The sequence below is a fragment of the Lolium rigidum genome, chromosome 5 (assembly GCF_022539505.1).
Source record: "Lolium rigidum isolate FL_2022 chromosome 5, APGP_CSIRO_Lrig_0.1, whole genome shotgun sequence".
In the NCBI taxonomy this organism is placed as follows: Eukaryota; Viridiplantae; Streptophyta; class Magnoliopsida; order Poales; family Poaceae; genus Lolium; species Lolium rigidum.
Window position 1 is genome coordinate 49,744,105 of NC_061512.1, and position 16,626 is coordinate 49,760,730.

Sequence of the window (16,626 nt, forward strand, 5' to 3'; positions counted from 1 at the left end):
GATTGAGATCGGACCGTCCCGAACGTTTTGGGGCGAGCCGGGCCGGTGCAGAGCTGGCCGCGGGCCGCGTTAACGGGCCGCTGGCGGGCTATGGCCAACGAGCCAGCAGGCCGCAAAGCCACGCGCCTGAGCGGCGCGCAAAGTTGTACGCTCGCGTGGGCTGTGGGCCGCGGGAGCTAGTTTGGGCCATGCACAGTTTTTTTTTCTGTGCTTTTATATTCCAGAGGTATTTTAGGCAGTTTTTGGGCTATTTTTGGCCAGATTTTGTCTAGATTTTTTCTGAGCAAATAGGACCAACGAAATATTTGTTCAGGAATTGAAAAGTGAAAGTTATGCCTCTGGAAAGTTCAAAAGTGAATAGTTTAAAGTAAAAGTTTCCGCTGCAATAGTAAAACAAGCATTTTTTGTCAAGTTTTTTCCTGAGCAAATTGAACCAACGTGATATTTGTTTTAGGATATTAAAAAACAGAGATGCTTCTGAAAGTTTTAAAGTTTAATGAATTCAAAGTTTCCGCTGCAAATAGTTAAAGTTGCATTTTTATTTTGAAAAAATGCAAAAGTGATAATCAAAATTTTAAAGAAATGATTAAAGTAATTATTGTGACAATTATGGTTATGTTATTTTTGGACCAACGTTATTAATGACATGATCATGTTTTGTTGTAATAAGGTGTGCATTTATCTCTATTTTCTGCCCAACGGTGATATAGATTTAAATTGCACAAACAATTGTATGTTCTAATTTTGACCAACGTTGGATTATTGCATGCAATTGTTGTTATGATCTCATTTCATTGTAGTTTTAAAGGAGGGTACTACTTGATAAGTTGCATCAAGGATGTTCCAACCCTCAGAGGTGACAACTACTGTCGAATGAAGAAAGAAGGTCGATTTGTCTTTGAGGAGGACTGGGTTCCCCACAGCCGGTCAGACCAAAAGATCAAGTCAGAAATGACAAGGATAATGATGCTGCATGGCAGTATAAAAGGTGGCTAAGTGCCATTTATAAAGAATACAATTGAGAACGCTATTGTGGGCTAAATTGCAGAGTGTGCTTCCGTATGGGAGTATCTTGAAAGAATAAAGAACCAGTTCACTGGTTCTTTAAAGAACCAGTTCGTTCTTTAAAGATATGTGCGACCCAGCTGCTGAAGCAACTGGTGACAGAAAAGTACACATGGACAGGAAGGACATGACAACTGTGCCATATGTTGTAATAATGCTTATGTGGGTGTTGTCTGTGTGTAATGTGAGTGAAAAAGTGTTGTCCGCGTTGGACAAAGAACAAAAGAAAAGAAAAGAACTGATGAATTGTCGAAATATGGCATTGTCGCTTAGGCCATATTTCGAGGGGGAGAATAGAAATACTATCCTCCACAAGAATTCTAAGACATAGAACAGCGCATCGATTGCATTAAAGGAAAATTTGTAAAGGTTGATTAAAAAGGGTGCAAATCGATGCACAACAACACTAGAAATAATTCACATCGAGATATGTGGATCATTTCCTGTGAAAAGTGTGGATGGCTATGATTCGTTCATAACATTCACGAATGATTACTCCCGATATGGTTATATTTATCCAATAAAAGAAAGAACAGAAGCGTTGGATAAATTCAAAATATTCAAAGCTGAAGTTGAAAATCAGCATGATAAAAGAATAAAGATAGTCAGGTCTGATCGTGGAAGGGAGTGCTACGGTCGACATACTCCATATGGCCAAGTCCCTGGACCCTTTTCAGGGTTTCTACAGGAGACTGGAATAGTCGCCCAGTACTCGATGCCGGGCGAACCTCAGCAGAATGGGGTAGCTGAAAGGCGCAACCATACCCTTATGGATATGGTGCGCAGTATGATGAGCTATTCCACCCTACCATTGGGATTGTGGATTGAGGCGTTAAAAACCGCTATTCACATTCTAAACAGAGTACCAAGCAAATCGGTGCCCAAAACGATGTATGAGCTATGGACATGGAGAGTGCCTTCTCTAAACCACCTGAAAGTGTGGGGGAGCCTGCTGAGGCCAAAGTATTCAATTCAAATATCGCAAAGTTAGATACCAAAACGATCAATTTGCCATTTTATTGGCTATCACGAAAAGTCAAAAGGTTATAGTTTCTCTTGTCCAAAGAAATACACAAAGTTTGTGGAAACGAGACATGTTGTCTTCTTAGAAGACGAAATGATGAGGGGAGCATGGTAGCTCCGAAAATTGATCTTGAGGAGAAGAGGGTGCATGCACCTAATCCGATGACTCGGGAGTCATTTTTTGCGCTACCATGTGCACATGTACAGACGATCCCTGCGATTGTGGTGCAAGCGCTCGTTGTGACTCCACCCATGACAACGATGAGTGAAAATTCGGAACTCTGTCCGTCGGGAGCCGAATGAACCATTTGTTGAGCATGAAAGGGAGCAACAACAGCCACCTCTAGAGGCAAAAGGATTTACACAAAGAGAAGGGATAGATTACAATGAGACATTTTCTCCGGTCTCATGTAAGGATTCCTTCGAATCATCATGGCACTAGTTGCACATTTTGATTTAAAGTTGCATCAAATGGATTTAGAAGAAAATGTCTACATGAAACAACCCAAGGGTTTTATCATGGAAGGCAAGAAAGAAATGGGATGCCACCTAAAGAAATCCATTTATGGATTAAAGCAAGCCTCCAGACAGTGGTATCTAAAGTTCAATGAGACAATTAAGAGATTTGGATTTAAAGAAAATATTGAGGACAATTGCGTTTATGCAAAGTTTAAAAGTGGGAAATATATTTTCCTAATCTTGTATGTGGATGATATTACGCTTGCCGGCGGTGATGTTAGTCTACTTGCAAGAGACAAAGAAGTTCTTGTCCTCAAATTTTGATATGAAAGATCTTGGTGAAGCGTCATATGTTTTGGGCATAGAAATTCACCGAGATAGAAACAATGGAGTATTAGGACTATCACAAAAGGCTTATTTAGAAAAGATTCTAAGTAAGTATAATATGCATAAGTGCGAGTGCCACACCTGCCCCTATAGTCAAGGGCGACGGTTTTGGGAAGCATCAAAGTCCCCAAAATCAATACGAGCTCGATCAAATGAAAGCGGTTCCATATGCTTCGGCTATTGGAAGCCTACAGTATGCACAAGTGTGCACTCGCCCTGACTTAGCATTTATCACCGGAGTACTCGGTAGATATCAAGAAAATCCAAGTTTTTGAACACTGGAAAATGGTAAAGAAGGCATTGCGTTATGTGAAAGGCACAAAAAATTACATGCTAACATAGAGAAGATCTGATTCCCTAGAAATAAGAGGGTATTCAGATGCAGATTTTGCGGGGGATAAAGATGATAGAAAATCCACATCTGGATATGTATTCACCCTCGCAGGGGGAGCTATTTCGTGGAGAAGCTCCAAACAGATGATAGTTGCATCATCCACGATGTATGCAGAATTTATAGCATGTTATGAAGCCACGGGGCAGGCATTATGGTTAAAGAAATTTATACCCGACTTGAAAGTGGTAGATTGTATTGACAAACCACTAAAGATGTACTGCGACAATGAGCCTGCGGTATTTTATGCTCACAACAACAAGTCGAGTACAGCTACGAAACCGATTGAGGTTAAGTATTATGTTGTGAAACACAAGGTCCAGGATCAAACAATAAGTCTCGAGCATATAAGGACAAAAGATATGCTTGCGGATCCGCTAACGAAAGGCTTACCACCCGAGCGTGTTCAAGGAGCACGTAGCCGGCATGGGTTTAAGGGAAAGTCTTACCTATCCTGGATCATAAGAGGCCCAAAAGTAAAAGAATTTGTTTCAAAACAGAGAAGTGTATTGTGGCTGTCGATTCTATCGGCAATAGAGTCGTGACGATGAAACATGCCCTATGGACTGATCTAAAATGAAACGAATAAAATAAAAGTATAAAGTTAAAAGTAAAGTTGAGATCAAAGGGGAGAATGTTAGGTTGATCTCCACCACGTACGAGCCCAACGGCTCGACGTGCCTTTGACCGCGCCCTGATCGGGGGCGCCCAACCGTTCGCTGGTTGGTGGGCCCCTGTCGCCTGTGCTATATATAGAGTGGTGGGGCGGTGGCACAGATCACGAGGTGACCCTGAGCTGCCACTCGCCCCACCAGACGACCCACCGATTAGGGTTAGTGCAGTGCCGACGGGAAGCTCCGCCGCCATCTCTCTCCCTCGACCTCACGCCGTCGCCATCTCCACCATGTCGGCTGCGGCGGATTCCTCCTCGAGGGAAAAGGTAAACCTCACAGACCCGCAGTATTCCACCTTACCCGGCTAAGATCTACACCTAGATGATCTAGTAAAGTAAACACCGCAAGGTCGCGGAGAGCTACACACTTCTCTCATACTCGATCTCGCGGACATCGCAGGATCCTCACCGCGTGTTGTCGCCTTCCTCCGGTGAGTTGCCACCCACATGATGGCATGTGACATAATGGCGGCCGAAGGAGGATGAATTCCCTGTTCGTCGATCACCACGGGTGAAGGAGATGTGAGGTATGTGTCCAATCACCAGGGACGCATGCTGCACTTCTTGCTGAAACTTTTTGTGCCAGGGTGTATCTATTGCTTCAGTTATTATTTTCATCATACTGAAATGCGTTCTTCAGGTGTGGTAACCCTAATTGATCTCATTTGGGGCTTGATTTCTATTCTAGGATGATACCTCACCTTTATTCGGTCTGGACGGCAGAGAGCCTGTGCATGGTGCTGAAACCTCAAATTGACAAATTGCTTTGATATCAGAATAATCAACTCAGCCTTCCAGGACGTTACTGCGTTCAGGCATGTCACTATGTCCACAACCATGGAATTCATCAGGTGCGGCTCATCTTCGCCTATCAGCTTTGTTTGTAAATGTATCATTGATTTTTGCACTTCCTGAACCGAAGCCTGGGACAAATGTTCTCTTGCAATTCCCAAGTCTTCGATTCAAAAACAGTGTGTGCTGACTTAATCTAGGAGTCATATTAAGGAGAACATGGTTTATTTTTGTGAAGGATATCTAATTGTTTTATAGGAATTATTTTTTGCTGATCGTTCTACTGTTTTCATAAGTGTCCCTTTCCCTCTTTTTAACGAGGAGGCAATTTTCTTAGCTTTAGTTCTAAGATTAGGTAATTCATGTAGTGCGTAAAGAGTTATATTTAGATTGTCAAAATGTGCTTGGTGTAGTACTTATGTTAGTCCTATGGCCGTCCTACTTGTGTAGCATGTTCCTGGACTGCAGGTTTTATACTAATGCTTCTTGTGTTTCTAGGTGTGTGTGGCGCACTCATTCTTGCAAAGAGAACAACTGAACTTTTTGGTATTTAGCATGTATGAGCGGATCTTTTTGTTGTATTCTGCTGGCTTAGGTAGAGATGAAAGGAACTTGGTTAATTGCTAAAAACAACAAATTAATATTTAGGAGAACTCTGCAACGCACTCTAGAAAAGGACTGATTTTTCATTCTTCAACTCGCACTCTAGAAAAAGACTGATTTTTCTTCATAGAGTGCCTCCTAAACTAGCAGACTATCCTTATGGGTTCAATGGAATGCCATATGAACAACCAGGGGAAGCATGTTTCTATGAAGTACATTTACTTATGTGAATTTTCTTTCTTTTTAGACCTTACTTATATAGGACATATGATTCTATTTTTTGTTGACCTGAATTAGCTTAGTAGTCGGATGTTAATGTAACGAGATGATAATCGCTTCCTCCGCTTCAGCGAGCAGCACCCATAATTCAAGCAAATCATAGGGCTTGAGTGAGTAGGACAGAGAGCAGAGAGTACAATCGAATCGGGTAGGGGCCTGGGGGGGGGGGGGGTGGGGAAAACGATGAGCAGATTTCGAGTTGGAGCGCAACCTAACAGATTGAGCAACATATGTTGGGGGGTAGAAAAAGGAATGAAAGGGCGAACTAAAATCGGCAGGTACCAGCTTCCAGCGCGGTGACCTCTGCCAGAGGTGGTGAAGTAATTAAGCAGCCTGGCGTGGTTGATGCCCATGGAAGCACGACCTGGTTTTTAACCTGAAGGCGGCGTCGGTTCAGTTCAGTCGAGCAGTTTCTACTCAATGAATAGTGGGATGATCAAGCAGTTTTATGAGCATTATTGGCAAGAAGATCTTAGATCGCGGTGGAAGCATTTGTGACGAGGAGGCTATACATCACGGCGGCGGAAGATTAACTGTCGGTTATTAGCTACCACAAGGAACACGAACGGCTGCTTCTCATTTTTACGGAGGAACAACCAGCGAATCACGAGATGGATCTGTGAGCCCACAACGGGCCATCTAGCCCATTTGGCTCAGCCAGCGTACAAAGAAATACTCCATGTAACTCATATAAAGAATTGGGTTCATGCGGGAACGGATCAGGGAGGAAGCGAGGAGCCAGGCCTGCGTGACCGCACTCGATGGACGGGTGAGAATGCTTGGGCGCAAATTTGGTGACGTGGAAGGCTATATGCACAGGAAAATGGGATCACCTATTAAGAATAGAAAGATTTTGTCATACAGATTGGAAAAGCTATGCATGATTCATAAACATATGGAACCCAACTACACATGAATCTACTCTGATGTTGATAAATGAAAATATATTTTGGGCAGTAACTATTCTTCTAGAAAATATTATAAGTATTACTTCGGAAATACTGACCCACCTGCACTTTGCTACATGAAATTTCTTCATGTCACATTCTAAAAAGTCCCGCCATATATGTCCATTCTGCAAATTTCTATTTTCTAATTTACTATTCTTTATCGAAGATGAACTCAACCATTCGGATCTAAGCTTACAGGTAGCTCTGTTTCAAGGAATCCATTTTTCCAAACGATTTCAAATCATTCACAACTGAACCTACAAGGTTGCTCTGGTTAAAGGAATGTGTGCGTATAGAGAACATGGGCATACCTCTGTCAAATAAGGTGATGTATCCTAGACTTTTGACTACTTGATCTTTTTTTTCCTGCTCTAAGTTGTTCTCTGAAGCAAGAACCAAGGTTTCAACTGATAATTTGTCTCTTGAACCAACATATAAGTAATAAGCATGAGTAAAGAGAGTAACCTAATTTTCCTATTAGTCAAGAATATAAAATTAATCACATATACACTTTATGATTCCTTTGTGTTTTTAACTTTGTTGCTATGAAACATAGTGTTAAAGAATAGATAGTTCAACTCAGTGCGTCTTGAATAGACATCTCTAGGCAGGGTGTCATGTATGGATTAAGCTATTGTTTGGCTAAATGATCATTTTCTCGAAACTAACCGAACGTAGCTGCAACGTTTAGAACATTTTGATACAGTGACTGCTATTTTTCTTGGGTTTCATTTTGGAGAACATGGTAACATGCAAGATGAGTATTGTGATGCCCATTTATGTTTTGATAGGTTGCTGAAAGATTCACCGAAGTGGAGAATGGAAAGGATACTTGTTGAGGGTACTACTGTTTGTCCAAGGTGGTACTACGGTGGAGAATTGGGGAGAAGAGGGTAACTGAAGATCCATTTTGTCATCTTATTGGTACAAAATGATGCTGGTTACGTTTTATTTATGCTGTTCAGGTCAAATGTTTCAGTTGTTGTTCCCAATATTAAAAAGCATATTCTCTTCTATTATTGATGTTTCAAGTTCTATATAGAAGTGTTTTTATATCAGGCAGCTAGATTGTTCCCTGTTAAGGAGATAGCCTATAGATCTTTTCACCACATATTCTGTCTAATATTGAAGTTTAAGGCTGATTATGTTAATGTTAAATTGTAGATTGATTTAAGTTTTCAGATCAGTTATGTTTCCCCAATATTGTGTCTGGTTGATCTTAATGCCACTCCCCTCTTACCATCAATAGTAGTACCATTATTCAAAGAAATGCTGCCACTTATGTTTTTTTGTAGTTGAAAGCAGATGTTTGTTATAATCTTCTAAGTACTGTCAATATATTCTTGACAGTTGTATGCAATAGTCAATTTATTATCACTTAGTCTATCGTAGACACTTATTTGTAGCTGTCGTTATTATCCACCGCGGAAGGTTGAGTTTTACCATTCTTGACATTGTTGTGCGGATTGTGCAGCGTGCTGGTTGCAGCGGTGGTGGTGTGCCACCCGCGTGCGGGCTATGAAAGCCGTTTCGTCTGCTGGGCTAGAGCCGCACGGCCGCCCCGTGCTCTGTCTCTTGCAGCGCTGGTTGACAACTTGACATTACCGTTCTGTAGTACTATGAACCAGTCAATTTAGTTATTGTTGAATATATTGTACATACTTATTTGCAGTATCGTTATCATCCGCCAAAGGAAGTTAACCTTTACCATTCTTGCCACTCTCCCGTGTATCGTCTACTCACTATCACACCATCACACCACCGTTCATATCGCAGTCCTGATTTAACATAAGCTTCATTCTTTAACTCTTGGCTTGGCGCGGCGTGGCACCGCGCCTTTCCTTGCTAGTAGATATGTTAAACCCTGTTAAGGTGTGAGAATTTTACAGGTTGTTGCAGCTTGCCCTTACTAGTGCATGTAATTGTTGCTGATGTAATTGCCGTGAGCTCTTCCATTCAATGTACTGTCTGATCAAATGCAGTCTCTATGTACTATTTGCAAATGCTCCAAGGGGCAAGAGCTTGTGAGCTGAGTTTGTGCTTGCTGAAAATAGGGCATGAGCCTGTACATAGTTATCCCGCGAATTTGCAACGATTCAGTCTTGTTAAATCCTGTGAAGGTGTGAGAATTCTCAAGTTGTTGCTACCTGACATTACTAGCCCATGTTATGGCCTTCCCTCAACTGTTCCATTATGTTTGATAGTTTCACAATGCTTAGAAAATCTTAGCTGTGCTGCTGCTTAATCTGTTAGGGCAAACTTAAGTTGAACAGTAGATTTTGATTCAAAACCCTCTTGTTTTCTGGCTTGCCGAGGAATGGCAGAGGAAATCTTATTGCTTCCTTATGCTTCTGTGGTGGAATAGTTCTGTAGTTTCTTTCAGTTACATGCGATATGTGAACCTATTACTGTAGTACAAATAGTGTAATGTTCTAATGCATTTTTATGTCGCTTCAAATACTGTGTTTACATAATGATGGGATAAGATTTTCGAGTCTTTGGTTTGCTTGTTTCTTTTACTCAGAAAGCTAAGTAAATAGAATGCATTAATGGAGTAGCATTACAGAATTTGGTGATTTAATGTTTGGCTCATCTTTATGCGTTCTGACTTGGTGCAGCATTGTAATGGTTTAGATATGGCACCGCAAGGAAGAACTCGGAAGCATGTGTGCAAAAGTGCAATGAGAGCTTCTCTTCAGGGAGAGCTCTTGGGGGGCACATGTCACGCCACTGGCGCGTAGTTGAGCAGCCAGGGAAGACGCCAAGCCCTCCTGCCAATATTGTCGACGTGCATGTCTTAATGGTGAGTCCAAGTGATGTGGAGACTTCGCTGCCGTCCTCGGGAACTGGATGTCCACTGTGCTCAAAGGTGTTTTCTTCCTGCAATTTTCTGAGGGAGCACATGAGTGAGCACAGTCAGAACAAGTTGCTGAGCAAGCCTGTTGAAGAAGCAGCTGGACTGATGGAAGCTCTGGCCATTGTTGATGGTGGCTACAATGTCATGTTATCTCCTTCAGTGAATCGCAAGCGGTCAAAGAGGGGGCCACCAGTGCTCAATTTTGGTGAGATAGATGCTGCTGCCACTCTCCTGCTTCTTTCAGAGAGTTCCAAGAAGGTTCCAGCTTATGAAGATTGCTTTGCAGAAGATATGGACAGTTCCCTCCCCAATGTGTCAAAGGATGTGAACCTGAATGCTTTCGATCGTCTACTGATTCGATCAACTGAGTTCAAGAAAACAAAAGGGCACAAGTATTCAGCTTATGATGATTGCTATGGGCAATGTGAGCAGGATGACAACTTGAACCCCAATGTTCCCAAGGACAACAATCCGATCCCCAATGTTCGCAATAATTCAGCTTACAAGGATTGCTATGGACGATATGACAACGAAAACATTTTGTTCCACAATGTTTCCAAGATGGACAACAATGTGATCCACAATGTTTCTGACAAGGACAACACTTTGATCCCCCATATTCTCAAGGAAAACACTTTGATCCGTAATGTTCCTGAGAATTCAGCTTACGAGGATTCCTATGGACAATATGAGAAGGACAACATTTTGTTCCCCAATGATCCCAAGAAGGACCGCAATGTGATCCACGGTCTTCCTGAGAAGGAAAACACTTTCATCCCCAGTGTTCCCAAGGAGGTAGAGCTGATTTTTGCTTGATCATGTGCTGGCTGAAGATTCTGAGGTAAGGAAGCAAAGTACCGACAATAATTCAGTTGAGGTGAAGTATGGTGATCTTTCAGCTGCGGTGAAGGTCAAGAGGTACCAGTGCAATACATGTAGGAAGTCATTTGTGTCAAGGCAGGCGTTGGGGGGGGGGGGGGGGGGCACATGAGGTGTCACCATCCTAATTGCAATCATCGCCGTCTGTTGTGATGGATGAGCAGAAGCAGAAGACCGAATTGGACTCCAAGTTGCTTGATGTCAGACTTCCAGCTCTCAACACTATATTTTCTCAGGCTTGAATTTTTTTTTTGAGAGTACCCAAAGACTCACCACTCGCTACAAGCAACGAGCGTAACCCCACACAACACCGGCTACAGACCAAACAACCACAACACAAAGCACCTTTCCTAAGCAAAGAATCAAGCCACGTCTCGACCGACGCCAGGCACCTCTGTAGATGAACAACTCCGAAAAGGCCTTCCTTGTCGACGCACCATCCGAAGGAGATCAATGGCGGGACTTGGTCGGACCCAAGAAGCTGTCCTCAAGAACATGGCAGCAATGGCGTGCATAGCGCCCTGGAGAACTTCCGCGACCCGCTGCGCCACCGGATTAAAGACGCAAGGGACCTCTGCATCGTGTCTTCTCACACGAAGCTCTCAACAGAGTCATGACGTCGACGCCGCCGCCATCATGCCAATCCGCACCGGATCGAGGCTTTCGCCCGAAGACAACCAAACTCCAACAGGGTAGGGAGATGCCGACACTCCACGGCGACGCCTCCAAGGAGGGGAACGATGCCCACGGGCGCCGTCGCCACCGGCCCGACCCCAGCCGGGCAAGACTTTCGTCCGAGTTGTCGACCATCTCCGAAAACCCAAAGCATGGGCAGAGCGCACTTGAGCCTGATGAGGACATCCCTACCACACTACTACCTCCGTCATTACCAAATGAAGATGAAGCTGCTGTGAAGCTCAAGTCCAATGAAGTTCGGATTGGACCTATTACAAGGGCTCGTGCGAAGCTACTTAAACAACAGGTGAACTTGTTCCTAAACGATACTTTGATTGATGAGAACTTTATACTGCCTAAGTCAAGTTACTTATGTATCATCAGGTATGAAGAGGAGACAAGCATCGCAAGAGGAGGAGAGGAGCAGCTGGACGTGAAGATAGACGTGAAGCTGGACATGGAGCTGGACATGAAGATATTCCATGGATGCGCGAGGGAGGAGCGGGAGGCATGCGCGAGAGAGGAAGACGAAGTCCAGGCCGGCCCAGCACCCGGTCAGACCGGCCGCCACGCCGGCGCGCCCGGTCCCTGGCCCGGTCTGACCGGGCGGCCCACCGGATCTACCCCGGCGCCAACCGGGCGCCCTGCTGATGCCAACCAGACGGGCTACTGCGCGACAATTCCAGCCCCCGGTTGCCACCCGGTCCCTGGCCCGGTTTGAACCGGCCAGCCCGGTCCCAAGCCCGGTCGACCGACCCCCAGACCGGCCGTGTTCGAGTCTGTCTCGACCAAATCTATTCCGCGTCGGTTATTTTCGTACTTTTTTGACCTGAGTCGTCCCAGACGCCTATATAAGTGCCCATGATGCCCCCCAAAGTTTTTTTTAGACCACGTTTAAGATAAACCCTAGTTCTTAGTTGTTTGCTCTGCAAAACTATTGAATTCCCTACACCATATTGCTTGATATTGTGTAGATCTGAAAGTTTTGTGTAATCTGTTGTTCCATTGGGAATTAGAAGGTTGCAACTTACCGCTTCATGGTCGGTGGCTACGTGCGCAAGTGTGTGAAGTTGCGAATATCTTGCAGGGTTGAGAGTTGTTGCATTAGCGACCAATCGAGAGATCTCGTTGCGTCATACAATTTATCATCCACTTCATCAAGTTACCTCCGCTGCAATCACCCCGTGATCATCGTCACCACCGTTGCTTACTGAGAAGATCGGGCTACCCCATATCATCTTGGTATCGGATTCTCGGGTTTCCTCGATAAGCCATCCACAATCCACCCCGTAGTTGAGTTGTGAGTGTTTCCTATCCAGAAAAAGCCATAAAAAATTAGGGTTAGGGTTTGCCATAGCCTTAGATTGCACTAATTTCAAGTTTTAGTTGCTTTTCGTAGTTGTTTTTGCGTATCTTTTTATTCCATCTAGTTGTTAGGGTTTGTGTCTCTACTATCATCTAGTTTCAGTTTTTGTTACTCCGAGTCCACATAGCATACCGTGTGTTTGTCCAAACCATAGCCACAACCTTTCGATATAAGTGACTAGGAACTTCCCCAGAAGAGACTAGTTTTACCGCTCAACAGGCTGCTCATTAGGGTTTTGGTGCTTTGCATTATCTGTTGGCCGTGTTATCAAGGAGTTGAGTCATAAAAAAACAAAAAATTGAAAAGAAGTAAAAAGAGCTACATTGCTGCGTGTTATACAAAAAGAAAAATCCAAAAATAAAAAGTGAAGTGCTAGAAGAATCAAGTGAAGGCCTAAGTTTACTTTCCTGCACCCGTAGTTGAGCAATCTTGTGCCTGTCTCGTTGAGCTTTGCTAGCGTCTCTCTAGTGCATTGCAACCTTTCCTACATATAGTTGCATTGCCACATTTATCGCCTTGTGTGAGTATCATTGGTTGTCTACGGTCAGCGCTTGTTATTGGTGCAAATAGGTAGCCCACCTATAGCCCCACATATACCCTGCTTTGCCGTGTGATTTGTTCTTATACCCTTGATATTCGCTTCGCTATATCTGTGGTAAGCAATACTAATTCACTTTAGAGCGGTAAGATTTCCTTTTCTTATCAGTTTTGAGTGAGTTGTGAGAGTACCACCATATATTTTTGATTTAGTGCACTAATCTACTAACCATGTCTGCTAGTGATGAGAAAATTGTTAACCAGGAGAACAAGAACTCTGCGGATTTGATGACATGGAGGGAGTATGAGGCTCTTCGTAATGAGATGCGACGTGAATTCCGCGCTCAGGATGATGAGCTTCGGGGAACGGTCCAAGGGATCTCCCAAAAGTTGGATGCTACTAATGCAACCGTCACCACAATGCGAGATCAAATGACGGATATCCAGCGCAGTCTTCTCGATTTGCGACTAGCTGTTGAGAATTTGACCGAACAACAACAACAAGAAGATGAAGAAGATCCGGAGCTTCAAGATGACGCACCTAATGCAAATCGTGGTGCACCACGTGGTAATTGCCCTCGTGGGTTTGCTGAACAACGACGTCCAGGTCATGGGTTTGAGGAAGAAGATGGATTAGGTAAGCCTAAGTTCTCCATACCCAAGTTTGAAGGAGGTGCTGATGTTGAAGAATACCTCACTTGGGAGCTGAAAATTGAGAAGTTATGGCACCTACATAATTACACTGAAGATAGGAAGATCAAGCTTGCTTCTTCCAAATTTGATGGCTATGCATTGCGTTGGTGGGATCAATTTGTAAGTGCTCGCGAAGAAGATGGTGAACCGCCTATTATCACATGGCGTGCTATGAAGTCGGCAATGAACGAGCGTTTTGTGCCCACTAATTATTTGTGCAATATATTTGATAAGTTGACCCTATTGAGACAAGGTGTGAAGACTGTTGATGAATACTACATGGAGATGGAGATGCTCATGCAGCGTGGCCGTGTCAAAGAATCCCTTGAGATGACAATGACTCGTTTTCTCAATGGTTTGAAGTATGATATCAAAGGCATTGTTCGTCATTACGGTTACACCACTATGAATGAGTTGCTACATCATGCAAGAGAAGCTGAATCACAGTTGGCTGACGAAGCAAAGGTCAAATGTCGTGCTACGGGAGCTGGTCGCTTCACGCCTCGGGTGCCCCCATCTACGGCGCCGGCGCCATCTACGCGCTCCGCACCTTACTCTACTCCGCCTAGCAAATCGGTCTCCAATGTGTCTAACGCAAAGAAGTCCGAATCTGCTGCAAGTACGAGTGGTTCTAGCATGTCTACTGCGCGCAACCGTGATATGAATTGCCATACATGTGGTGGCAAGGGTCACTTTAGGAGGGATTGTCCGAACCGCAAGGTCATGATTATCAATGAGGACAATGAGTATGAGACTGGAGATGATGTTGATCCAAATGCTCCAGAAGATGAGGACTATGTCAACACCCAGATTTTTAAGTCCGGATGCCTATTATGCCATACATCGCAATCCCAGGAAGATTGTTTTTGCGAGACATAATAAGTTCATATCACGGCCCATCATTCATTACAACATCATAATAGTCTTACATCAAAGGATCACACGATCCAGTTTACAACAATTGATCTAAGGATCAAATACATAACACATAGCGGGAGTACGTAGTAGAGTCCATCTATTCCACATGCAACGCTTGACGTCAGGAGATGATCCTAGTTATCGTAGACGTCCTGCTGTCCATCATCCTGATACTGCTGCTCCTCTTCATAGTCTGACCATTTGAATAGCCAGGGACACAGCCATGAGTACTTTTAAAGTACTCGCAAACTAATACTAGTGTAAGTACCAACAGTTTTAATAAGAGGATTCTAAGCTCTAGGTTCATTTGCATAAAGCCAATTTTATTTCATAAGCATTTAATAATCAAAGACTCTTCATTTGCCTAACTTAACTCAAGTGGGATCATTAGTGTCATTCCCACAACTCTGTTGTGATCAAGTCAAAATTCACCTTTCAATTCACCTTTCATTTTTAGAAATCATCTGACAACGGAACAGTATGGCCATCCAACCGTCCATAACCACGGACACGGCTATTCGAATAGGTTTACACTCTGCAGAGGTTGCACACTTGTGCCACAACCTTTGATTACACCCGTCAGGGATAGCCCTGAATAATGATACTCATTATGCGGATCATCAACCATTAACCCTTCACTTACATACCCTAGTATAGGCACCTCCCCCATGAGTTTGGCCTCCCAGTGATAGCAATCGCTATCCTGGGAACTGCACAGGGCTTGGGTAGGACATTCAACTCTTTTCACGTCATTTCACTTTCAACGGAGGCAGCCTCGGCATAACCTCTATGACGCTTGTTCAGAGGGAACCCATACTAAGACACATAAATTTCCAGCTAAAGCCTTACCCATAATCGTGTATTGTGGGGGTACTCTAAAATTGGAATGGTATCGTATCCGAACCCAATCATCAGCTTTTATCAAAATCACCATGTCATTCAAGTCACATTCACTTTCAAAATCTTTTAATAGAATGACTCATCATTCCAAAGTTTTCAAAGTCAAAATATTCACATGTTCCTGTAGGATAACGTTGCATAGAAAACAAAAATTTTCCTACCGCGAACACGCAATCCAAGCCAAGATGCAATCTAGAAGACGGTAGCAACGAGGGGGTATCGAGTCTCACCCTTGAAGAGATTCCAAAGCCTACAAGATGAGGCTCTTGTTGCTGCGGTAGACGTTCACTTGCCGCTTGCAAAAGCGCGTAGAAGATCTTGATCACGATCGGTTCCGGCGCCACGAACGGGCAGCACCTCCGTACTCGGTCACACGTTCGGTTGTTGATGAAGACGACGTCCACCTCCCGTTCCAGCGGGCAGCGGAAGTAGTAGCTCCTCTTGAATCCGACAGCACGACGACGTGGTGTCGGTGGCGGTGGAGAACTTCGGCGGAGCTTCGCTAAAGCTACGCGGAAGATATGGAGGAGAGGGGGGCGGCTAGGGTTTGGGAGGGGGTGGCCGGCCACTCAAAGGGGGCGGCCAGGTTGTGGTCTTGGGGTGGCCGGCCCCCTCCCTTGGCCCCTCATTATATAGGTGGATTCCCAAGAGTTGGTGTCCAAGTTTTCGAATAAGACCCGAACCAAAAACCTTCCATAGGAGAGGGAAACCTAGCTAAGCTTAGGACTCCCACCAAAGGTGGGAGTTCCACCTCCCATATGGGGTGGCCGCCCCCTAAGGGGGAGTCCACTTGGGACTCCTCCCCCACTAGGGTTGGCCGGCCATGGAGGTGGAGTCCCATGTGGACTCCACCTTCTTTGGTGGTTTCTTCCGGACTTTTCTAGAACCTTCTAGAACCTTCCATAGAACCTTCCGCGACATTTTAATTCACATAAAATGACATCCTATATATGAATCTTATTCTCCGCACCATTCCGAACTCCTCGTGATGTCCGGGATCTCATCCGGGACTCCGAACAAATATTCGAACTTCATTCCATATTCAAGTACTACCATTTCAACATCCAACTTTAAGTGTGTCACCCTACGGTTCGTGAACTATGCGGACATGGTTGAGTACTCACTCCGACCAATAACCAATAGCGGGATCTGGAGATCCATAATGGCTCCCACATATTC